The sequence below is a fragment of the Petromyzon marinus genome, chromosome 59 (assembly GCF_048934315.1).
Source record: "Petromyzon marinus isolate PM22_M1 ecotype Great Lakes invasive population chromosome 59, UKy_Petmar_22M1.pri1.0, whole genome shotgun sequence".
Taxonomy (NCBI): domain Eukaryota; kingdom Metazoa; phylum Chordata; class Hyperoartia; order Petromyzontiformes; family Petromyzontidae; genus Petromyzon; species Petromyzon marinus.
Window position 1 is genome coordinate 3,743,287 of NC_133725.1, and position 20,268 is coordinate 3,763,554.

At 50.0% G+C, this 20,268-nt stretch overlaps 2 protein-coding genes across 6 annotated transcripts in view; one reads left to right on the forward strand and one right to left on the reverse strand.

Moving 5' to 3' along the window:
* The window catches only part of ATP13A1 (ATPase 13A1), a 206,111-nt gene that overhangs the window by 49,423 nt on the left and 136,420 nt on the right, over positions 1–20,268 (reverse strand). The gene's annotated exons all lie outside the window — the stretch shown is intronic.
* LOC142905805 (uncharacterized) overlaps positions 9,301–20,268 on the forward strand; it is a 91,053-nt gene continuing 80,085 nt past the window's right edge. The window contains exons 1-2 of the mRNA XM_076052932.1: positions 9,301–10,062; positions 16,397–16,479. The gene's annotated coding sequence lies outside the window, so the exon portion shown is untranslated. The remainder of the gene's footprint in view (positions 10,063–16,396; positions 16,480–20,268) is intronic.

Consider the following 20,268-nt stretch of genomic DNA (forward strand, 5'->3'; position numbering starts at 1 on the left):
AGGTCAGACGTTTCTTGTAGTTTGCCACCAGGTTTGCACACATCTCAGGAGGGATTTTGTCCCACTCCTCTTTGCAGATCTTCTCCAGGTCATTAAGGTTTCGAGGCTGACGTTTGGCAACTCGAACCTTCAGGTCTGGAGACTGGCTAGACCACTCCAGGACCTTAATGTGCTTCTTCTTGAGCCAATCCTTTGTTGCCTTGGCCGTGTGTTTTGGGTCATTATGCTGGAATACCCATCCACGACCCATTTTCAATGCCCCGGCTGAGGGAAGGAGGTTCTCACCCAATATTTGACGGTACATGGCCCCGTCCATCGTCCCTTTGATGCGGTGAAGTTGTCCTGTCCCCTTAGCAGAAACACCCCCCCAAAGAATAATGTTTCCACCTCCATGTTTGACGGTGGGGATGGTGTTCTTAGGGTCATAGGAAACATTCCTCCACCCCCAAACACGGCCAGTTGAGTTGATGCCAAAGAGCTCCATTTTGGTCTCATCTGACCACAACACTTTCACCCAGTTGTCTCTGAATCATTCAGATGTTCATTGGCAAACTTCAGACGGGCATGTATATGTGCTTTCTTGAGCAGGGGGTACTTGCGGGCGCTGCAGGATTTCAGTCCTTCACGGCGTGTGTTACCAATTATTTTCTTGGTGACTATGGTCCCAAGCTGCCTTGAAATCATTAACAAGATCCTCCCGTGTAGTTCTGGGCTGATTCCTCACCGTTCTCATGATCATTGCAACTCCACGAGGTGAGATCTTGCATGGAGCCCCAGGGCGAGGGAGATTGACAGTTTTGTGTTTCTTCCATTTGCGAATAATCGCACCAACTGTTGTCACCTTCTCACCAAGCTGCTTGGCAATGGTCTTGTAGCCCATTCCAGCCTTGTGTAGGTCTACAATCTTGTCCCTGACATCCTTGGAGAGCTCTTTGGTCTTGGCCATGGTGGAGAGTTTGGAATCTGATTGATTGCTTCTGTGGACAGGTGTCTTTTATACAGGTAACAAGCTGAGATTAGGAGCACTCCCTTTAAGAGTGTGCTCCTAATCTCAGCTCGTTACCTGTATAAAAGACACCTGGGAGCCAGAAATCTTTCTGATTGAGAGGGGGTCAAATACTTATTTCCCTCATTAAAATACAAATCAATTTATAACATTTTTGACATGCGTTTTTCTGGATTTTGTTGTTGTTATTCTGTCTCTCACTGTTCAAATAAACCTACCATTAAAATTATAGACCGATCATTTCTTTGTCAGTGGGCAAACGTACAAAATCAGCAGGGGATCAAATACGTTTTTCCCTCACTGTAGACTCAGCACTGCCCATAGACTCAACACTGGACTCAACACTGCTCATAGATTCAACACTGCCCATAGACTCAACACTGCACCATAGACTCAACACTGCCAATATACTCAACACTGCACCATAGACTCAACACTGCACCATAGACTCAACACTGCACCATAGACTCAACACTGCCCATAGACTCAACACTGCCCACAGACTCAACACTGCCCATAGACTCAACACTGCCCATAGACTCAACGCACGCACGTGGAAGGGGGGCGGGTTGCGTCACGTGACATTGGTGGGGTGCGGGAGAGGGGGGAGTGATGCTATAAAGTACGCATTCGCCATCCTTTTACAACCGAAGTTCCGCGGGTTCCTGCTCGTAATCAATACGGGGAGTCCTCTAGTTACGAACGAGTTAGGTTCCAGAGCTCTGTTCAGAAGTCGATTTTGTTCGCAAGCCCCAACTTTACTCCCGCCGATTCCAAACACGTACGACATGTACACTGAACACAGGGAATGGCTTTAAAAGTTGTATAATCTCTTGTAGACGTAGATGTCACTGGTTTTTCACGTTCTGCAGATCTAGATGCCACTGGTTCTTCACGTTCTGCAGATCTAGATGCCACTGGTTCTTCACGTTCTGCAGATCTAGATGCCACCGGCTCTTCACGTTCTGTAGATGTAGATGCCACTGGTTCTTCACGTTCTGCAGATGTCAATGCCACTGGTTCTTCACGTTCTGTAGATGTAGATGCCACCGGTTCTTCACATTCTACAGATGTATCTGCCACTGGTTCTTCACGTTCTGCAGATGTAGATGCCACTGGTTCTTCACGTTCTGCAGATGCAGATGCCACTGGTTCTTCACGTTCTGCAGATCTAGATGCCACCGGCTCTTCACGTTCTGTAGATGTAGATGCCACTGGTTCTTCACGTTCTGCAGATGTAGATGCCACCGGTTCTTCACATTCTGCAGATCTAGATGCCACTGGTTCTTCACGTTCTGCAGATCTAGATGCCACCGGCTCTTCACGTTCTGCGGATGTAGATGCCACCGGTTCTTCACGTTCTGCAGATCTAGATACCACCGGCTCTTCACGTTCTGTAGATGTAGATGCCACTGGTTCTTCACGTTCTGCAGATGGAGATGCCACTGGTTCTTCACGTTTTGCAGATGTAGATGCCACTGGTTCTTCACGTTCTGCAGATGTAGATGCCAATGGTTCTTCACATTCTGCAGATGTAAATGCCACTGGTTCTTTACGTTCTGCCGATGTAGATGCCACTGGTTCTTCACATTCTGCAGATGTAGATGCCACTGGTTCTTTAAGTTCTGTAGATGTAGATGCCACTGGTTCGTCACATTCCGCAGATGTAGATGCCACTGGTTCTTCACGTTCTGTAGATGTAGATGCCACTGGTTCTTCACGTTCTGCAGATGTAGATGCCACTGGTTCTTCACCTTCTGCAGATGGAGATGCCACCGGCTCTTCACGTTCTGCAGATGTATCTGCCACTGGTTCTTCACGTTCTGCTGATGTAGATGCCACTGGTTCTTCACGTTCTGTAAATGTAGATGCCACCGGCTCTTCACGTTCTGCAGATGTATCTGCCACTGGTTATTCACGTTCTGTTGATGTAGATGCCACTGGTTCTTCACGTTCTGCAGATAGAGATGCCACTGGTTCTTCACGTTCTGCAGATGTAGATGCCACTGGTTCTTCATGTTCTGCAGATGTAGATGCCACTGGTTCTTCACGTTCTACAGACGTAGATGCCACTGGTTATTCACGTTCTGCAGATGTAGATGCCACTTGTTCTTTACGTTTTGCAGATGTAGATTCAACTGGTTCTTTACGTTCTGTAGATGCCACTGGTTCTTCACGTTCTGCAGATGTAGATGCCACTGGTTCTTCACGTTCTGCAGATGGAGATGCCACTGGTTCTTTACGTTCTGCAGATGTAGATGCCACTGGTTCTTCACATTCTGCAGATATAGATGCCACTGGTTCTTCACGTTCTGCAGATGTAGATGCCACTGGTTCTTCACGTTCTGCAGATGTAGATGCCACCGGTTCTTCACATTCTGCAGATGTATCTGCCACTGGTTCTTCACGTTCTGCAGATGTAGATGCCACTGGTTCTTCACGTTCTGCAGATGCAGATGCCACTGGTTCTTCACGTTCTGCAGATCTAGATGCCACCGGCTCTTCACGTTCTGTAGATGTAGATGCCACTGGTTCTTCACGTTCTGCAGATGTAGATGCCACCGGTTCTTCACGTTCTGCAGATCTAGATGCCACCGGCTCTTCACGTTCTGTAGATGTAGATGCCACTGGTTCTTCACGTTCTGCAGATGGAGATGCCACTGGTTTTTCACGTTCTGCAGAAGTAGATGCCACTGGTTATTCACGTTCTGCAGATGTAGATGCCAATGGTTCTTCACATTCTGCAGATGTAAATGCCACTGGTTCTTTACGTTCTGCAGATGTAGATGCCACTGGTTCTTCACATTCTGCAGATGTAGATGCCACTGGTTCTTTAAGTTCTGTAGATGTAGATGCCACTGGTTCCTCACATTCCGCAGATGTAGATGCCACTGGTTCTTCACCTTCTGCAGATGTAGATGCCACTGGTTCTTCACCTTCTGCAGATGGAGATGCCACCGGCTCTTCACGTTCTGCAGATGTATCTGCCACTGGTTCTTCACGTTCTGCTGATTTAGATGCCACTGGTTCTTCACGTTCTGTAAATGTAGATGCCACCGGCTCTTCACGTTCTGCAGATGTATCTGCCACTGGTTCTTCACGTTCTGTTGATATAGATGCCACTGGTTCTTCACGTTCTGCAGATAGAGATGCCACTGGTTCTTCACGTTCTGCAGATGTAGATGCCACTGGTTCTTCATGTTCTGCAGATGTAGATGCCACTGGTTCTTCACGTTCTACAGACGTAGATGCCACTGGTTATTCATGTTCTGCAGATGTGGATGCCACTTGTTCTTTACGTTTTGCAGATGTAGATTCAACAGGTTTTTTACGTTCTGTAGATGCCACTGGTTCTTCACGTTCAGCAGATGAAGATGCCACTGGTTCTTCACGTTCCGCAGATGTAGATGGCACTGGTTCTTCACGTTCCGCAGATGGAGATGCCACTGGTTCTTTACGTTCTGCAGATGTAGATGCCACTGGTTCTTCACATTCTGCAGATATAGATGCCACTGGTTCTTTACGTTCTGCAGATGTAGATGCCACTGGTTCTTCACGTTCTGCAGATGTAGATGCCACTGGTTCTTCACGTTCTGCAGATGTAGATGCCACTGGTTCTTCACATTCTGCAGATATAGATGCCACTGGTTCTTTACGTTCTGCAGATGTAGATGCCACTGGTTCTTCACATTCTGCAGATATAGATGCCACTGGTTCTTCACGTTCCGCAGATGTAGATGCCACTGGTTCTTCACGTTCCAGAGATGTAGATGCCACTGGTTCTTCACGTTCTGCAGATGTAAATACCATTGGTTCTTCACGTTCTGCAGATGTGGATGCCACTGGTTCTTCACGTTCTGCAGATGTAGATGCCACCACCGCCATCTATTGCGCGGCGATTGAACTTACGACTCTCGATCCGAACAGCCAACGGGACGTACGGACAGGTTTGTTCGTATCTCTGAACGTCCGTAAGTCGAACGTTCGTAGGCAGAAGAGGCCCTCTCATAATCATCTCAACGAGAGAGAGAGGGAGAGGGAGAGGTTGTGGAGCGCGGTGGGCGGCGGTCGACAAGAGCAGAAGCCAATCACGCAGTCACCCCATCCTAGAATCTCACTCAGGTCTAGAGGATCGCTGCTGCTGCTGCTGCTGTGAACCCATCCTAGAATCTCACTCAGGTCTGGAGGATCGCTGCTGCTGCTGCTGCTGTGAACCCATCCTAGAATCTCACTCAGGTCTAGAGGGTCGCTGCTGATGATGTCACCCCATCCTAGAATCTCACTCAGGTCTAGAGGATCGCTGCTGATGATGTCACCCCATCCTAGAATCTCACTCAGGTCTGGAGGATCGCTGCTGCTGCTGCTGCTGCTGTGAACCCATCCTAGAATCTCACTCAGGTCTAGAGGATCGCTGCTGCTGCTGCTGCTGCTGTGAACCCATCCTAGAATCTCACTCAGGTCTAGAGGATCGCTGCTGCTGCTGCTGCTGTGAACCCATCCTAGAATCTCACTCAGGTATAGAGGGTCGCTGCTGATGATGTCACCCCATCCTAGAATCTCACTCAGGTCTAGAGGATCGCTGCTGCTGCTGCTGTGAACCCATCCTAGAATCTCACTCAGGTCTAGAGGATCGCTGCTGCTGCTGCTGTGAACCCATCCTAGAATCTCACTCAGGTCTAGAGGATCGCTGCTGCTGCTGTGAACCCATCCTAGAATCTCACTCAGGTCTAGAGGATCGCTGCTGCTGCTGCTGTGAACCCATCCTAGAATCTCACTCAGGTCTAGAGGATCGCTGCTGCTGCTGTGAACCCATCCTAGAATCTCACTCAGGTCTAGAGGATCGCTGCTGCTGCTGTGAACCCATCCTAGAATCTCACTCAGGTCTAGAGGATCGCTGCTGCTGCTGTGAACCCATCCTAGAATCTCACTCAGGTCTGGAGGATCGCTGCTGCTGCTGCTGCTGTGAACCCATCCTAGAATCTCACTCAGGTCTGGAGGATCGCTGCTGCTGCTGCTGCTGTGAACCCATCCTAGAATCTCACTCAGGTCTAGAGGATCGCTGCTGCTGCTGCTGTGAACCCATCCTAGAATCTCACTCAGGTCTAGAGGATCGCTGCTGCTGCTGCTGCTGCTGCTGTGAACCCATCCTAGAATCTCACTCAGGTCTAGAGGATCGCTGCTGCTGCTGCTGTGAACCCATCCTAGAATCTCACTCAGGTCTAGAGGATCGCTGCTGCTGCTGCTGCTGTGAACCCATCCTAGAATCTCACTCAGGTCTGGAGGATCGCTGCTGCTGCTTCTGCTGCTGTGAACCCATCCTAGAATCTCACTCAGGTCTAGAGGGTCGCTGCTGATGATGTCACCCCATCCTAGAATCTCACCCAGGTCTGGAGGATCGCTGCTGCTGCTGCTGCTGCTGTGAACCCATCCTAGAATCTCACTCAGGTCTAGAGGATCGCTGCTGCTGCTGCTGCTGTGAACCCATCCTAGAATCTCACCCAGGTCTAGAGGATCGCTGCTGCTGCTGCTGCTGTGAACCCATCCTAGAATCTCACTCAGGTCTGGAGGATCGCTGCTGCTGCTGCTGCTGCTGTGAACCCATGCTAGAATCTCACTCAGGTCTAGAGGATCGCTGCTGATGATGTCACCCCATCCTAGAATCTCACTCAGGTATAGAGGGTTGCTACTGATGATGTCACCCCATCCTAGAATCTCACTCAGGTCTAGAGGATCGCTGCTGCTGCTTCTGCTGCTGTGAACCCATCCTAGAATCTCACTCAGGTCTAGAGGATCGCTGCTGCTGCTGCTGCTGCTGTGAACCCATCCTAGAATCTCACTCAGGTCTAGAGGATCGCTGCTGCTGCTGCTGCTGCTGTGAACCCATCCTAGAATCTCACTCAGGTCTAGAGGATCGCTGCTGCTGCTGCTGTGAAACCATCCTAGAATCTCACTCAGGTCTAGAGGATCGCTGCTGCTGCTGCTGCTGCTGTGAACCCATCCTAGAATCTCACTCAGGTCTAGAGGATCGCTGCTGCTGCTGCTGCTGCTGTGAACCCATCCTAGAATCTCACTCAGGTCTGGAGGATCGCTGCTGCTGCTGCTGCTGTGAACTCATCCTAGAATCTCACTCAGGTCTAGAGGATCGCTGCTGATGATGTCACCCCATCCTAGAATCTCACTCAGGTATAGAGGGTTGCTACTGATGATGTCACCCCATCCTAGAATCTCACTCAGGTCTAGAGGATCGCTGCTGCTGCTTCTGCTGCTGTGAACCCATCCTAGAATCTCACTCAGGTCTAGAGGATCGCTGCTGCTGCTGCTGTGAACCCATCCTAGAATCTCACTCAGGTCTAGAGGATCGCTGCTGCTGCTGCTGCTGTGAACCCATCCTAGAATCTCACTCAGGTCTAGAGGATCGCTGCTGCTGCTGCTGCTGCTGTGAACCCATCCTAGAATCTCACTCAGGTCTAGAGGATCGCTGCTGCTGCTGCTGCTGCTGTGAACCCATCCTAGAATCTCACTCAGGTCTGGAGGATCGCTGCTGCTGCTATGGACCCATCCTAGAATCTCACTCAGGTCTGGAGGATCGCTGCTGCTGCTGCTGCTGCTGTGAACCCATCCTAGAATCTCACTCAGGTCTAGAGGGTCGCTGCTGATGATGTCACCCCATCCTAGAATCTCACCCAGGTCTGGAGGATCGCTGCCGTGATGATGAGAGAGAGACGCGCAAACTCCAAATATACAGCAGCAGCAGGCGTCAGGGTCGGGATCGAACCCACGACCTCCTGTACACCAGGCGAGGTAGTTAACATCTCCTAGCCACCGTGATGATGATGAGAGAGACACGCAAACTCCAAATATACAGCAGGTATCAGGGTCGGGATCGCACCCACGAACCTCCTGCACACCAGGCGAGGTAGTCAACATCTCCTAGCCACCGTGATGATGATGAGAGAGACACGCAAACTCCAAATATACAGCGGCAGGCATCAGGGTCGGGATCGAACCCACGACCTCCTGTACACCAGGCGAGGTAGTTAACATCTCCTAGCCACAGTGAAGATGATGATGAGAGAGAGTGACACGCAAACTCCAAATATACAGCAGCAGGCATTGTCAGTGTCGGGATCGAACCCACGACCTCCTGTACACCAGGCGAGGTAGTTAACATCTCCTAGCCACCGTGATGATGATGAGAGAGAGACACGCAAACTCCAAATATACAGCGGCAGGCATCAGGGTCGGGATCGAACCCACGACCTCCTGTACACCACGCGAGGTAGTTAACATCTAGCCACCGTGATGATGATGATGATGAGAGAGAGAAACACGCAAACTCCAAATATAAAGCAGCAGATATCAGTGTCGGGATCGAACCCACGACCTCCTGTACACCAGGCGAGGTAGTTGACATCGTCACCGCAGCACTTGCCCCGACAGTCTGTCGCAGGCTATACGGGTGACATCTTTGTCTTTTGAGAATATTCTTTATTTTTTTTAAGTTGTTAAACAAAAACAAACCAACAAAGACCTGCACGTATCGGAATGACCCCCGTCGGTAGACGTGGCACAGACGACACACACACACACACGTGGTGTCGGCAGCAGTGACTGAGCGGACAGGTGACACGGTTAGCGCTTTCCCCTAGGTCGACTCGGCCTCAAATGAGTAGCTGGGAGGGGTTGAGTGGGGGGGGGAGACAAAGGCGGCCTTGCGTGGGTTGCTGGCCCACCCCAACCCTCGTGTGTGCAAGTGCCGCGGTTTCCGCTCGCGAACAAAGCACTTGCTCCCACACACCCCCTACAGCGGCATGTCGAGGCTACACGGGGCACCTTTGTCTGTGTCAGGTGCGAATTCTCGTGGGGGAGCGGTGGCGCAGCGGTTAGCGCTACGAACCCGCTCACGGCCAACACCGGTGACGGATTATCTGAGCCGGTCGTGGGCCCCTGCCCTAGGTCCACTCAGCCTCAAATGATGAGTAGCTGGTGGCGGTGTGCAGTTAAAACATCGCCACTGGGGGTGGGGGGGAAGGAGAGACAAAGGCGACCGGGCGTGGGTTGCTGCCCCACCCACACCCCCGTGTAGTGCCACGCCCCCCCCCCCTTGATCTCGCGCGCCCCCCCCCCCCTTGATCTCGCGCCCCCCCCTTGATCTCGCGCCCCCCCCTTGATCTCGCGCGCCCCCCCCCCCCTTGATCTCTCGCGCCCCACCCCCCACCTTGATCTCGGCCGTCATCGCTTCCGCTTCCGTTTCCAATCAACTGGACGGTGACGTCGGCACGGAGCCGGTAAAGTGGCGACGACTCGCAGGACTGATGTTACAGGAGGAGGATGAGGATGAGGAGGCAGAGGGTTTTGTGGGTTTTTAGTTTCTTCCTCTCTCAAACTTGTCGGAAAGTTTCGTCTGCCGCTGGGGGAGGGGGTGGTCAAGGTGCGGGATTGATGGGGTAGCAGAGAGACAGAGAGACAGAGAGAGAGAGACAAAGGCGGCCGCGAAGGCCGTGTGGGGTTTTTTGTTGTTGTTGTTGGTGGTGCCAACCCACCCACCCTCCCGTGTATCCGCAGTGCCGGTAGACTTCATAGGCTGCTGATGGCCAACTAAACAGCACTTGCCCCCTCCAACAGTTCTGTTACAGCCTACACGGGGGACCTTTGTCTCTGTAGCGCCCCAGGAGCCGTGCGCGCGCGCGGGGGGGTGGGAGCGGTGGCGCAGCGGTTAGCGCTCCCGCCGTTCCTGAATCCCGGTGCGATTCTCTCGAACCGGTTAGGGGAGTTCTAGGGAGGGTTGGCTGCCCTTACCCCTTTCGGTCTACTCGGCCTCAAATGAGTACCTGAAGTGCCCGTGTCCGGCCCTTCCAAATACGCGTTCTCGCCGATAGCACTTGGCCCCTAACCCCCATAACCACACCGGGCTATCGAATCGTCTTCGTCCTTTAAAGACAAATAAAATAAAATAAACCCCCCCCCCCAAAGTGCTTGATAGCTCTTCGGATTTCTCGTCGCTTTCGGCCGGTTTCTGCGCGCGAGGTTGGATCCGCTCCGCTCGCCTCCATCAGGTGGGTGACGTCGCGATCGTGATTGTGTTGTGATTGTGTAGCGTTGTGGTTGTGTTGTGATGTGATTGTGTTGTGATTGTGTAGCGTTGTGATTGTGTTGTGATTGTGTAGCGTTGTGATTGTGTAGCGTTGTGATTGTGTTGTGATTGTGTAGCGCTGTGGTTGTGTTGTGATTGTGTAGCGCTGTGGTTGTGTTGTGATTGTGTAGCGTTGTGGTTGTGTTGTGATTGTGTAGCGTTGTGATTGTGTTGTGATTGTGTAGCGTTGTGATTGTGTAGCGTTGTGGTTGTGTTGTGATTGTGTAGCGTTGTGATTGTGTTGTGATTGTGTAGCGTTGTGATTGTGTAGCGTTGTGATTGTGTTGTGATTGTGTAGCGTTGTGATTGTGTTGTGATTGTGTTGTGATTGTGTAGCGTTGTGATTGTGTAGCGTTGTGATTGTGTTGCGTTGTGATTGTGTTGTGATTGTGTTGTGATTGTGTAGCGTTGTGATTGTTTAGAGTTGCGATTGTGTGTTGCGTGCGCGCGTCTGTGTTTGTGTTCAAGTTGTGTTAAAGTTGTTGCGCGGGTGTTTGTGAGTTGTCGCTGTGTATTAGAGTGTGCAGTTGTGTGTGTGTGTGAGTCTGTGTTGTATGTGTTAACGTTACTTTGAGTGTGTGTGTTGTGTATGAGTGTGTTTGTGTTGTATGTGTTAATGTAACTTTGAGTGTATGTTGTGTATGAGTGTGTTTGTGTTGTATGTGTTAACGTTACTTTGAGTGTGTGTGTTGTGTATGAGTGTGTTTGTGTTGTATGTGTTAATGTAACTTTGAGTGTGTGTTTTGTATCGGTGTGTTTGTGTTGTATGTGTTAACGTTACTTTGAGTGTGTGTGTTGTGTATGAGTGTGTTTGTGTTGTATGTGTTAATGTAACTTTGAGTGTGTGTTGTGTATGAGTGTTTGTGATGTATGTGTTAACGTTACTTTGAGAGTGTTGTGTATGAGTGTGTTTGTGATGTATGTGTTAACGTTACTTTGAGAGTGTTGTGTATGAGTGTGTTTGTGATGTATGTGTTAACGTTACTTTGAGCGTGTTGTGTATGAGTGTTTGTGATGTATGTGTTAATGTAACTTTGAGTGTGTGTTGTGTATGAGTGTTTGTGTTGTATGTGTTAATGTAACTGAGTGTGTGTGTTGTGTATGAGTGTGTTTGTGTTGTATGTGTTAATGTAACTTTGAGTGTGTGTTGTGTATCAGTGTGTTTGTGTTGTATGTGTTAACGTTACTTTGAGTGTGTTGTGTATGAGTGTGTTTGTGATGTATGTGTTAACATTACTTTGAGTGTGTGTGTTGTGTATGAGTGTGTTTGTGATGTATGTGTTAACGTTACTTTGATTATGTGTGTGTTGTGTATGAGTGTGTTTGTGTTGCGTTAATGTAACTTTGAGTGTGTGTTGTGTATGAGTGTGTTTGTGTTGTATGTGTTAACGTAACTTTGAGTGTGTGTGTTGTGTATGAGTGTGTTTGTGTTGTATGTGTTAATGTAACTTTGAGTGTGTGTTGTGTATGAGTGTGTTTGTGTTGTATGTGTTAATGTAACTTTGAGTGTGTGTTGTGTATGAGTGTTTGTGATGTATGTGTTAACGTTACTTTGAGCGTGTTGTGTATGAGTGTGTTTGTGATGTATGTGTTAATGTAACTTTGAGTGTGTGTTGTGTATGAGTGTGTTTGTGTTGTATGTGTTAATGTAACTGAGTGTGTGTGTTGTGTATGAGTGTGTTTGTGTTGTATGTGTTAATGTAACTTTGAGTGTGTGTTGTGTATCAGTGTGTTTGTGTTGTATGTGTTAATGTAACTGCGTGTGTGTGTTGTGTATGAGTGTGTTTGTGTTGTATGTGTTAATGTAACTTTGAGTGTGTGTTGTGTATCAGTGTGTTTGTGTTGTATGTGTTAATGTAACTTTGAGTGTATGTTGTGTATGAGTGTGTTTGTGTTGTATGTGTTAACGTTACTTTGAGTGTGTGTGTTGTGTATGAGTGTGTTTGTGATGTATGTGTTAACGTTACTTTGAGTGTGTGTGTGTTGTGTATGAGTGTGTTTGTGATGTATGTGTTAATGTAACTTTGATTATGTGTGTGTTGTGTATGAGTGTGTTTGTGTTGCGTTAATGTAACTTTGAGTGTGTGTTGTGTATGAGTGTGTTTGTGTTGTATGTGTTAACGTAACTTTGAGTGTGTGTTGTGTATGAGTGTGTTTGTGTTGTATGTGTTAATGTAACTTGGAGTGTGTGTTGTGTATGAGTGTGTTTGTGATGTATGTGTTAACGTTACTTTGTGTGTGTTGTGTATGAGTGTGTTTGTGATGTATGTGTTAACGTTACTTTGAGAGTGTTGTGTATGAGTGTGTTTGTGATGTATGTGTTAACGTTACTTTGAGCGTGTGTGTTGTGTATGAGTGTGTTTGTGATGTATGTGTTAATGTAACTTTGAGTGTGTGTGTGTGTGTTGTGTATGAGTGTGTTTGTGATGTATGTGTTAATGTAACTTTGATTGTGTGTGTGTTGTGTATGAGTGTTTGTGTTGCGTTAATGTAACTTTGAGTGTGTGTTGTGTATGAGTGTGTTTGTGATGTATGTGTTAACGTTACTTTGAGAGTGTTGTGTATGAGTGTGTTTGTGTTGTATGTGTTAACGTAACTTTGAGTGTGTGTTGTGTATGAGTGTGTTTGTGTTGTATGTGTTAACGGAGCTTTGAGTGTGTGTTGTGTATGAGTGTTTGTGATGTATGTGTTAACGTTAATTTGAGTGTGTGTTGTGTATGAGTGTGTTTGTGATGTATGTGTTAACGTTACTTTGAGTGTGTTGTGTATGAGTGTGTTTGTGTTGTATGTGTTAACGTTACTTTGAGTGTGTGTGTTGTGTATGAGTGTTTGTGTTGTATGTGTTAACGTTACTTTGAGTGTGTGTGTTGTGTATGAGTGTGTTTGTGTTGTATGTGTTAATGTAACTTTGAGTGTGTGTGTTGTGTATGAGTGTGTTTGTGTTGTATGTGTTAACGTTAATTTGAGTGTGTGTGTTTGTGATGTATGTGTTAACGTTACTTTGAGTGTGTTGTGTATGAGTGTGTTTGTGATGTATGTGTTAACGTTACTTTGAGTGTGTGTGTGTGTTGTGTATGAGTGTGTTTGTGTTGCGTTAATGTAACTTTGAGTGTGTGTGTGTGTTGTGTATGAGTGTGTTTGTGATGTATGTGTTAATGTAACTTTGATTGTGTGTGTGTTGTGTATGAGTGTTTGTGTTGCGTTAATGTAACTTTGAGTGTGTGTTGTGTATGAGTGTGTTTGTGATGTATGTGTTAACGTTACTTTGAGAGTGTTGTGTATGAGTGTGTTTGTGATGTATGTGTTAACGTTACTTTGAGTGTGTGTGTTATGTATGAGTGTGTTTGCGATGTATGTGTTAATGTAACTTTGAGTGTGTGTTGTGTATGAGTGTGTTTGTGATGTCTGTTAACGTAACTTTGAGTGTGTTGTGTATGAGTGTTTGTGTTGTATGTGTTAACGTAACTTTTAGTGTGTGTTGTGTATATGCATCAAGGCCTATGATACCATCAGTAGGCCTGAGCTCTGGGTTGTTCTTCGTGCTTTCGGAGTCCCTGACCCGCTGCTCACGATCATTAAGGACCTTCATGATGGTGGGCGGGCGCGGGTAAAACTACGTGGCCATGAGTCGGAGCCATTCCCTGTTCACCTTGGGGAGCGACAGGGATGTCCTCTGGCTCCCACATTATTTAACATATATTTCGACCACATAGTTCGTGAAGCCTTTGATGGCTGTACCGGAGGAATCTCTATCTTGTACAGATACAACGGGAGGCTGATCGATGCCCGGGTGCGGTCAAGGGATGGCTCCCTATTGCTCAACCACGTTATGTATGCCGATGATTTGGTAATAGCTGCTCATGCAGAGGAGGAGTTGGAGGTGCTGCTGCTGAACCTGGAGCTTGCCACTAAGTGGTGGGGCCTTACCATCAGCCCCACCAATGGACTAAGCACCTGCCTGGGTATTTTTTTTACCATCGGACACTCCACCCCCACAACGCCCAATCGGTGATGGGGCAATTGTGGAGAGAGTGGAGAGTTTCCCATACCTGGGCAGTGTACTCATGACCGGCTCCGATTTGACAGCAGAGGTCTCACTCCGAATCAGTCGAGCGGCATTTCCTTTTCATCGGTTGCGTAACGCTGTGTGGAAGCTACCTGGTCTGTCGCTCCGCACTAAGCTTCAGGTCTTCTCGGCCACAGTCATTCCCTCCTTTCTCTACGCTTACGAAATGTGGACCCCCCGAATGGAACATCTTCGCCGGTTAGAAACATTCAGGCTGGCCTGCCTACGATCCATCCTGGGTTTAACCAGGCTGGATTGTGTGAGCTCACAAATCCTTCAGAGATCTGGACAAAGTCCCATCGGTGAGCTCCTCCGGCAGGCAAGGCTGCGTTGGCCGCATGCCCAATCGCCGCATGCCTAAACAGCTTTTGTTTGGCCGGATAGAGGGGGCGAAACGGGCGCGGCACAGGCTAGAGAAGAGATGGAGTGATGTGGTACAGGAGGACGTGGAGCTGAGTGGACTTGCCGATGGCTGGTACCAGCGGTGTCAAGATCGGCCTCTGTGTAGGAGGCTCGTGAAGGACGCTACTGGGCAGTTGGAGGCAGTCGCCCTCCCAACAACAACGGAGGGCGGAGGAGCGACGCTCACAACAATGAGCGGAGCGCCGGGTGGCTAAAGCACAGCACGTTGGCACAGCAGGGGGCACAGGTGGTGCATCAGCCACTCATCTCAGTCAGTCGACCCGTGGCACCTGGGTCTGTCTCGTGACCTCCTGCCAGCGGCCGTTCGACACTTCACGTGGCCTCAAGGTGCACATGGCCTGGCACAAGCGTCGTGGTGACGTCACCGCCACTTAGTGGCGAATGGCGGTTGTTGTTGTGTATGACTGTGTGTGTTGTGTACATGAGTGAGTGTGTGTTGTGTATATAAGTGTGTGTGTTGTGTATATGAGTGTGTGTGTTGTGTATATGAGTTTGTGTTGTGTATATGAGTGCGTGTGTTGTGTATATGAGTGCGTGTGTTGTGTATATGAGTGTGTGTGTTGTGTATATGAGTGAGTGTGTGTGTTGTGTATATGAGTGTGTGTGTGTTGTGTATATGAGTGTGTGTGTGTTGTGTATATGAGTGTGTGTGTGTTGTGTATATGAGTGTGTGTGTGTTGTGTATATGAGTGTGTGTGTGTTGTGTATATGAGTGTGTGTGTGTGTTGTGTATATGAGTGTGTGTGTGTTGTGTATATGAGTGTGTGTGTGTTGTGTATATGACTGTGTGTGTGTGTTGTGTATATGACTGTGTGTGTGTTGTGTATATGAGTGTGTGTGTTGTGTATATGAGTGTGTGTGTTGTGTATATGAGTGTTGTATCAATGTGTATATGAGTGTTGTATCAATGTGTATATGAGTGTTGTATCAATGTGTATATGACTGTGTGTGTGTTGTGTATATGAGTGTTGTATCAATGTGTATATGACTGTGTGTGTGTTGTGTATATGAGTGTTGTATCAATGTGTATATGAGTGTTGTATCAATGTGTATATGAGTGTTGTATCAATGTGTATATGACTGTGTGTGTGTTGTGTATATGAGTGTTGTATCAATGTGTATATAAGTGTTGTATCAATGTGTATATGAGTGTTGTATCAATGTGTATATGAGTGTTGTATCAATGCGTATATGAGTGTTGTATCAATGTGTATATGAGTGTTGTATCAATGTGTATATGACTGTGTGTGTGTTGTGTATATGACTGTGTGTGTGTTATGTATATAAGTGTTGTATCAATGTGTATATGACTGTGTGTGTGTTATGTATATGAGTGTTGTATCAATGTGTATATGACTGTGTGTGTGTGTTATGTATATGAGTGTTGTATCAATGTGTATATGAGTGTTGTATCAATGTGTATATGACTGTGTGTGTGTGTTATGTATATGAGTGTTGTATCAATGTGTATATGAGTGTTGTATCAATGTGTATATGAGTGTTGTATCAATGTGTATATGAGTGTGTGTTGTGTATATGAGTGTGTTATTGCGTGTGCGCGCGCGTTGCCTGCACTCGGGTTTGCGTGTTGTCGCGTGGCGTGTCACGGACTCCACAACATGTTCGTGCACGTTGGCCATACCTCACCGCTGCGGTCACGGCCTAGGAGGCTACTCACGCGCAACGTAAGGCAACAACGATTCCTTCAACGTGAATTGCCCGCTGAAACGTAACATTCTAATCCGTTCGCGTTTTAAACCGCGGGCAGCAGCTGCAACGACGTTGCAGGGCCGACTCGCGCCTCGGGGAGGACTTCGAGGAGGACTTCGGGGTGTCTGCGAAGGCGTCCCGGTGCGAGATTCCCACCCACCCCCCCACCTACCCCCCCACCAATCCACCCACCCACCCACCTACCCCCCCACCCACCCCCCCACCCACCCCACCCCACCCAGGAGGTCGTGGGTTCGATCCTGACCCTGACGCCTGCTGCTGCTGTATATTTGGAGTTTGCGTGTCTCTCTCTCTCATCATCATCATCATCACGGTGGCTATGAGATGTTAACTACCTCGCCTGTTATGCAGGAAGTCGTGGGTTCGTTCCCGACCCTGACGCCTGCTGCTGTATATTTGGAGTCGGCGTGTCTCTCTCTCTCATCATCATCACGGTGGCTATGAGATGTTGACTACCTCGCCCGGTGTACAGGAGGTCGTGGGTTCGATCCTGACCCTGACGCCTGCTGCTGCTGTATATTTGGAGTCTGCGTGTCTCTCTCTCTCTCATCATCACGGTGGCTATGAGATGTTAACTACCTCGCCTGGTGTACAGGAGGATGAACGTTGAGATTCATAAGGGGCACGGGGTGGACTAATGTCCTGAATGGGTCTGGTAAAAGGTAGGGGTTGACAGGGATGCGAGTGTCGACCGCAGATTTGACGTTGCGCTACGCAGTGTGCGCGGAGAGCGGCGATCGGCGCAACTTACGCTCGGGAAGACAAAGACGGCCGGGCGTGGTTGGTAGGCAGCCACGCGACACAGTGCCGGAGTTCGATTCCCGCTCCCGGCCAACGCCGGCGACGATTATCCGAGCCGGTCCTGGCACCCCCCCCCACCTAGGTCGACTCGGCCTCAAATGGATACATGTTGCGGTGTGTAAACATCGCCACTGGGGAGACAAAGGCGGCCGGGCGTGGCGTGCTGGCCACCCACCCCCTTCGTAGATGCCGCTGCTACTCGCTAACAGCACTTGCCCCGACAGTTCTGTGAAGGCTGCGGTGGGTGGGGGGGGGAGGGGGTTGGGGATCGTTTGTCTTTTGTACGCGCCGAGTGTTGTTCAAGCGAGCCCTTGGCACTGCTGATGAGACACCAAAAGGCTTGCTTGTCTTGGACCAATGCCGCTGTGTGTGTGGCCTCTGTGGAGGAGGAGGCTCGTGAAGGACGCCGCTGATGCTACCGGGCCAGTTGGAGGCAGAGGAGCGACGCTCAAATCAACGAGTGGAGCGCCGGGCGGATAAAGCGCAGCGGGTTGGCACAGTAGGGGGGCACATGTGGTGGTGCATCAGCCGGTCATCTCAGTCGGCCAACCCATGGCACCCGCTGGGTCTGTCCCGAGACCTCCTGCACCTAGCCTGGCACAGTGAGGGGTACAGCTGGTGGTGCATCTACCGGTCATCTCAGTCAGCCAACCCATGGCACCCGCTGGGTCTGTCCCGAGACCTCCTGCACCTAGCCTGGCACAATAGAGGGGTACAGCTGGTGGTGCATCTACCGGTCATCTCAGTCAGCCAACCCGTGGCACCTGCTGGGTCTGTCCCGAGATCTCCTGCACCTAGCCTGGCACAGTAGGGGGGTACAGCTGGTGATGTATCTACCTGTCATCTCAGTCAGCCAACCCATGGCACCTGCTGGGTCTGTCCCGAGATCTCCTGCACCTAGCCTGGCACAGTAGGGGGGTACAGCTGGTGGTGCATCTACCGGTCATCTCAGTCAGCCAACCCGTGGCACCTGCTGGGTCTGTCCCGAGATCTCCTGCACCTAGCCTGGCACAGTAGGGGGGTACAGCTGGTGGTGCATCTACCGGTCATCTCAGTCAGCCAACCCATGGCACCTGCTGGGTCTGTCCCGAGATCTCCTGCACCTAGCCTGGCACAGTAGGGGGGTACAGCTGGTGGTGCATCAGCCGGTCATCTCAGTCAGCCAACCCATGGCACCTGCTGGGTCTGTCCCGAGATCTCCTGCACCTAGCCTGGCACAGTAGGGGGGTACAGCTGGTGGTGCATCAGCCGGTCACCTCAGTCAGCCAACCCATGGCACCTGCTGGGTCTGTCCCGATATCTCCTGCACCTAGCCTGGCACAGTAGGGGGGTACAGCTGGTGGTGCATCAGCCGGTCATCTCAGTCGGCCAACCCATGGCACCTGCTGGGTCTGTCCCGATATCTCCTGCACCTAGCCTGGCACAGTAGGAGGGTACAGCTGGTGGTGCATCTACCAGTCATCTCAGTCAGCCAACCCATGGCAACCGCTGGGTCTGTCCCGAGACCTCCTGCACCTAGCCTGGCACAATAAAGGGGTACAGCTGGTGGTGCATCTACCGGTCATCTCGGTCAGCCAACCCATGGCACCCGCTGGGTCTGTCCCGATATCTCCTGCACCTAGCCTGGCACAGTAGGAGGGTACAGCTGGTGGTGCATCTACCGGTCATCTCGGTCAGTCGACCCATGGCACCTGCTGGGTCTGTCCCGAGCCCTCCTATCAGCGGGCGAGCCTTCGATACTTCACGTGGCCTCAAAGTGCACCTAGCCTGGCACAGACGCCGTGGTGACGTCACCGTCACGTGGTGGCGAATGGCGGGTATCGTCGTCTGATGGGATGTGTCAAAAAACAAATGCGGCACGTACCTTTCACGGATACGGGAAAGAGGTAACTGGGTTTTGCAGCTACAAAGCACGCATAACAAATCCTTTAAATCAACAGGAGGATTACATGCCCCCCCCACTTGATATACCTCACAACCCACCTGCCCTGATAACCCCTGATGTTCGTAGCTTTGTTTAAAGGCAAAGGATCCTCCACGTAGCCTGCGAAGCCAGGCGGGGCAAGTGCCAGCTAGCGATGCTACACACCCCCCCCCCACGCCCCCCACGACGAGACGGTGCATCGTGAACAGCACCGCAAAACCCCGGGGGGGGGGGAGGTAGGGAGGGGGGGGGGGCCTTTGTCACCAGCGCTGCTTCGATGTTGGACTCCGGCATGAAGGTGGCGTCGATCTGTCAGTGGTGGGACCCCGGGGAATCCGTTCAGATAGTCAAAGTCGATGTTTTTTTTTTGCCGGGGGGGTGGGTGGGGGGTTGGTGAAGGAACGGAACTTTTGGTTTACCGGGTACCAGAGCCGGATGAAGCTAAGTGTGTGGATGCCTGTTGCACCTGTTGTTATAAAGGGGCCCTAAATAATAATAATAATTTAAAAAACAAATATTAAAACACTATTTTTTTTTCATTGCATAGTAAAGTAATCGTATTGTTTTTTCAGCCCAGATAACACTCTCCTCAAACACCCGGTCGTTCGTAAAAGTCTAAGGCGGTGTAGTACTATAGTAATAGAGCAAGTGCAGAATCACTGAACCGGACTTGATAGCTTGAAAGCGTTTAGCGCGGGGCCCTTGAAAGTGCGGGGCCCGTAGCTACTACTACTACATATGTAGTAGTAGCTACTACTACACGTGTAGTAGTAGCTACTACTACTACATGTAGTAGCGACTACACGTGTAGCAGCTACTACACGTGTAGCAGCTACTACACGTGTAGTAGCTGCTACACGTGTAGCTGAAGTGCTCCCGTCTGGAACGCTCCTGTCTGAAGTGCTCCCGTCTGGAACGCTGCCGTCTGGAACGCTGCCGTCTGGAACGCTCCCGTCTGGAACGCTCCCGTCTGGAACGCTCCCGTCTGAAGTGCTCGCATCTGGAACGCTCCCGTCTGGAGCACTCCCGTCTGGAACGCTCCCGTCTGGAACGCTCCCGTATGGAACGCTCCCGTCTGGAACGCTCCCGTCTGGAACGCTCCCGTCTTAAGTGCTCCCGTCTGGAGCACTCCCGTCTGGAACGCTCCCGTCTGGAACGCTCCCGTCTGGAACGCTCCCGTCTGG